Raw genomic sequence first — 6,000 nt, 5'->3', positions numbered from 1 at the left:
CGGATACAAGAGATGAACTAGGGTTTGAGAGGAGATGGACCCCCTCCCAATGAGAGGATTGATGGGGATGACGATGGTGACGATTTCCCCCTCCCGGAGGGATGTTTCCCCGGCAGAACAGCTCAGCCGGAGCCCTAGATTGGTTCCGCCCAGTTTCCGCCTCGAGACGGCGGCGCTTCATCCCCAAAGCTTCCTTATGATTTTTTCCAGGGCAAAAGACACCTTATACCAGAAGATCGGCATTGGGGGGCTTCCGGGTGGCCCACGAGGCAGGGGGCGTGCCCAGTGGGGTAGGGCGCGCCCCCCACCCTCGTGCATAGTGGGTGGCCCCCCTCTGGTGCTTTCTTTGCCCAATATTTTTAATATATTCCAAACTGACTTTCATGGAGTTTCATGACTTTTGGAGTTGTGCAGAATAGTTCTCTAATATTTGCTCCTTTTCCAGCCCAGAATTCCAGCTGCCAACATTCTCCCTCTTCATGTAAACCTTGTAAAATAAGAGAGAAAAGGTATACGTATTGTGACATAATGTGTAGTAATAGCCCATATTGCAATAAATATGGATATAAAAGCATGATGCAAAATGGACGTATCAACTCCCCCAAGCTTAGACCTCGCTTGTCCTCAAGCGCAAGCCAATATCAAAAAATATGTCCACATGTTTAGAGATAGAGGTGTCGATAAAATAAAATACGGACATGACGGCATCATGATCATTCTTAGAACAACACACACACACACACACACACACACATATATATATATATATATATATTGCCATATGATTTCTTATGCTAAAGTAACAATCTATTCACAATGTAAAGTATGAATCAGAAACTCCATTGAAAGCTAGCAAACTATAATCTCGGTCATTGAAGCAATTGCAATTTATCATAACATCGGAAAGAGTCAATATAGGAGCTTTTCAACAAGTCCACATACTCAACTATCATTTAGTCTTTCACAATTGCTAACACTCACGCAATATTTATGGGTATTAAGTTTTAATCGGACACAGAGAAAGATATGGGCTTATAGTTTTGCCTCCCAACCTTTTACCTCAAGGGTAATGTCAACAATAATGCTTTATGAAAACCCACATCCAATTGGATATATATCAGGATCTTTCCAACACATAGCGCTTGCCAAAGGATAAAGTGTAAAAAGGAAAGGTGGAGATCACCATGACTCTTGTATAAGATATAAGACAAAAAAATAAAAGATAGGCCCTTCGCAGAGGGAAGCAGAGGCTGTCATGTGCTTTTATGGTTGGATGCACAAAATCTTAATACAAAAGAATGTCACTTTATATTTCCAGTTGTGATAGGTACCTTTATTATGTAGTCCGTCGCTTTTATTTCTTCCATATCACAAGCTTGTATAAAGCTTATTTTCTCCACACTAATAGATCATACATATTTAGAGAGCAATTTTTATTGCTTGCAACAAATGACAACTTAGTTGAAGGATCTTACTCAATCCATAGGTAGATATGGTGGACTCTCATGGCAAAACTGGGTTTAAGGATATTTGGAACCACAAGTAGTATCTCTACTTGGTGCAAAGAGTTTGGCTAGCACGAGGGGGAAATGCGAGCTCAACATGTTGGATGATCCATGACAATATAATTTATTTCGGATATAAGAAAACATAACCCATTACGTTGTCTTCCTTGTCCTACATCAACTTTTTAGCATGTCATATTTTAATGAGTGCCCACAATCATAAAAGATGTCCAAGATAGTATATTTATATGTGAAAACCTCTCTTTCTTTATTACTTCCTATTAATTGCAACGATGACCAAAACTATGTTTGTCAACTCTCAACAACTTTTATTCATCATACTCTTTATATGTGAAGTCATTACTCTCCATAAGATCAATATGATCTTTTTATTCTTTCTTTTTCTTTTATTCCCTCAAGATCATAGCAATATAGCAAAGCTCTCTACTCAAAATTAATCTCTGTTATATGTAGTTCACGGACTCAATTGCATAGATAGGGATCACCACAAAAACTCAAAGCTAGATCATACTAAAACATTATTATACTAAATCAAGATATAACCAAAAGGATCATACTAAGAAAAATGGTAAATATAGAAGTGTGATGGTGATACGATACCGGGGCACCTCCCCCAAGTTTGGCAGTTTCCAAGGGGAGTGCCCATACCCATGTATTTATGTCTCTTTCTTCGGAGGTGGTGATGATGGAGTTGTTGATGATGTAGGCTTATCGTCCATGTTCCAAGGCATAGTCTCACCATCATAGAAGGATGATCGAGTCTCCGGGATCCTCAAATCTGCAGCCAAACTCATCCTCTTGAATCTATATTCATACTCATAGTTTTGGTTTTGCAGGTCATAGATCTAGGCTTGGACGTGCTCGATTTTCTCATGAAGCTTGAAGATGGTCTCCCCAATGTTCTTGGCATCCAGCTTGTGGTTGTTGGTGAATTCCGCGATCATCATGTGGTTGGCGTTGAGTCCGCGTTCCACCATCTCTTGGCACTTGAAAACTTGCCGCTCCATTGCTTCGAGTCTTGTCTCCACGCTTCCGGTCCTCCTTGGTCCCTCAACATCGCGGATGTGCAGCACCCCCTCACACATCTCAATGGTTTGAGGGTGTTGCAGCACCTCCACGAGGTAGGGGTTGATGACCTTCTCGAAAAACTTGTCCTTAGGGGCGCTTGAAGACGTCATGGTGATCTGTCAGAAAAACAGCTCGAAACAAAAGCAGAGGATTTTGTCGTGGAACGGTGATCAAAACCTTCGGGAGATTATATAATGAATTATTACTGACCAAAAGAATTATTGTGCAAGAAAACAGAGTCCAGAGGGCACACGAGGTGCCCACGAGGCAGGGGGCGCGCCCAGGGGGTAGGGTGCACCCTCCACCCTCGTGGATGCCTCGTGTCCTTTCCAGACTACTTCTTCTTTTCCTATTTTCATCAATATTCCAAAACGGAGAAAAATTGCTATTAGAACTATTTTGGAGTCAGTTTACTTATCGTGCCACATAATTATTCCTTTTTGGAGTCTGAAACATTCTGGAAAGTGTCCCTTATGTACTCCTCCGGGGTTACGGTGTCAATAACATTGGTTTCAACATTTATGGGATTACATGAGATATAATATTTGATTCGTTGACCGTTCACCACCTTCGGCTTTGTTCCTTCGAAGTTGTTGATTTTTATGGCACCGGAATGATAGACCTCCTCTATAACGTAAGGACCTTCCCATTTAGATAGAAGTTTTCCTGCAAAAAATCTTAAACGAGAGTTGTATAGCGAAACATAATCACCTACATTAAACTCACACTTTTGTATCCTTTTGTCATGCCATCTTTTAACTTTTTCTTTAAACAGTTTGGCATTCTAATAGGCCTGGGTTCTCCATTCATCAAGTGAGCTAATGTCAAATAGCCTCTTCTCACCGGCAAGTTTGAAATCATAATTGAGCTCTTTAATGGCCCAATATGCCTTATGTTCTAGATCGAGAGGTAAGTGACATGCTTTTCCATAAACCATTTTATATGGAGACATACCCATAGGATTTTTATATGCAGTTCTATAGGTGCATAATGCATCATCAAGTTTCTTGGACCAATTTTTCTAGATCTATTAATAGTCTTTTTCAAAATTAATTTAAGCTCTCTATTACTCAGTTCTACTTGACCACAAGACCGTGGGTGGTACGGAGATGCAATTCTGTGATTAACATCATAATTAGCAAGCATTTCACGAAAAGCACAATGAATAAAATGTGAACCACCATCAGTCATTAAGTATCTAGGGACTCCAAACCTCAGAAAAATAAATTCTTTAAGCATCTTAATAGAGGTGTTATGATCAACACTACTAGTTGGAATAGCTTCTACCCTCTTAGTAACGTAATCAGAAGCAACTAAAATATGTGTATACCCATTAGACACTACAAAAAAAGACACATCCGTGACATTTTGGGCCGAAGGAAACTTTTTTCTGTCATACATATGACACTTCTATGACGATAATTGTGACAAAACCCGGTATCATCATAGATGTGGTGGGCTCCTACTTCTATGACAAAAAATCATGACAGAAAATGGGCTTTTCATCCTGGGCGGGCCGGAGACATAGCTGCATTACATTCTTTGGGCCATCCATGACGAAAAAAACCGTGGTAGAAGTGAGGGCGAGGAAAATTTCGGGGAGTTCCTGGTTATGGTGGGCGGTCGGGGGCCGAGCTATGCACGTTTCTCTCATACACATACGCGCGTGTGTGCGAGGCGTTGGCTCTAACTAAACCCGAGTGAGGCGTTGGGCTCTAACTGAACCCGAGCGATTGCACTGCAGGCTACGCGTTACTGAACCCGAGCGATCGATCGATGGCTGTTAACTGAACCCGATCGAGCGATTCCTTCGCTACTGCCGCTAACTGAAGCCGATCGATTGGATGAACTGTAAGCGTTGTGGGGGGGTGGATGAATAGTGAGCGGTGGGGGTGGATGCAGGACCCCATGGCGTTGCCTCTAGATGAACAGGATGACCCCGTGGAGGGCTGGATGAACAATAGATGGTGGAGGGGTGCCCGTGGAGGGGTGGTTGAACAATAGCTAGTGGAGTACTACGCGGTGGCGGCTGGATGAACAGGAGCCCGTGGAGGCTGGAGGAGGTCGACGGTAGCCCGTGGAGGCTGGAGGAGGTCCACGATGGAGATGAACAGTATCCCGTGGAGTCCCATTTTGCGGTATGCCACACCCCTCCCGATGAACAGGACCCCCGTTTCGACCGTAGAGCTCCAACACAAGTCCGTTTCGTCCTTTTTGTGGTACGCCACATCCCTCCAGATCAACAGGACCCCCGTTTCGAACGTAGTAGGTCCATTTCCTCCGTTTTGCCGTATGCCACACCCCTCCCGATCAACAGGACCCCCATTTCGACCGTAGGAGGTCCGTTTCCTCCATTTTGCGGTATGCCACACCCCTCCCGATGAACTGGATCCCGTTTCGAACGTGGCCGATCGAACACAAGGCTGTTTCCTCTGTTCGGCGGTATGCCAGGCATCGTTTCCATCGCCTGTTCTGTCCAAGCCCTCCCGATGAACACGATGACGCATTCTGTTCCGACCCAGCCGGTTGCCTCCCACGCGTTCTGTTGCCTCCCGATGAACACGACGCATTCCGTTGCCTCCCCATGAACATGACGCATTCCATTGCCTCCCCATGAACACAACGACGACGTTGTTTCTCTGTTCCGACCCAGCCATGTCCACGAGCCCTAGCCGTACATATGCGTGAGTAGGCGTTCGAGACCCCGCCCGTATGTACACATACGTGGCCGTATTTTCTTTCTTGCACACTGGCCGATGTATGTACGTGTACATGCTACATGTGCGCCTCTACTACGACACGTATGCGCCTCTACTACGACACGTGCGCACCTCTACATCGACCAGTATATATGTACGTACACGTTCGCGACCAGAATGACAAGGCTATGTACGCTTCGACCAGGTGGGTCCCGACTGTCAGGCACTTCCTTGCGTGGGAAGATGTAGCTGGTGGGTCCTAGCTGTCAAGGGGCGAATCGTTTTTTTTGCCCGGACGCACTTCCTTGCGCGCGAAGGTGTAGCTGGTGGGTTCCAGCAGTCAGGGGGGAAATGTTTTTTCACGAAATACGATGGTCATCCGGTGGGTCCCAGCTGTCAGGTCGAGGAATCATTACTTTCCGCGTAATAAGGAGGCACTTCCTTGCTACGGCCGTGGACCTAGCTGTTAGCCTCTCCACGTACAGTCCATGTCCGATGGAAGTCGTTCCTTGACCATGATGACCACGCCGCGCCGAGAGCACCAGGGCGGTGGACGACGGCGAGGCCTAGGAAGGGGACGACGGGGAGCCGGGGAAGACGCGGCAGTGGAAGCTCACGCGGAGAGGAGTACGAGGGTTCACTGGTTCGGCTGCGGTGTGAGGCTACGGTTGCTGCAGGGCCTGGCCAGCGGTGGGAATAGTAGGGGC

Source organism: Triticum dicoccoides, chromosome 2B (assembly GCF_002162155.2).
Source record: "Triticum dicoccoides isolate Atlit2015 ecotype Zavitan chromosome 2B, WEW_v2.0, whole genome shotgun sequence".
Taxonomy (NCBI): Eukaryota; Viridiplantae; Streptophyta; class Magnoliopsida; order Poales; family Poaceae; genus Triticum; species Triticum dicoccoides.
Note: the sequence above shows the minus strand (reverse complement) of the source record.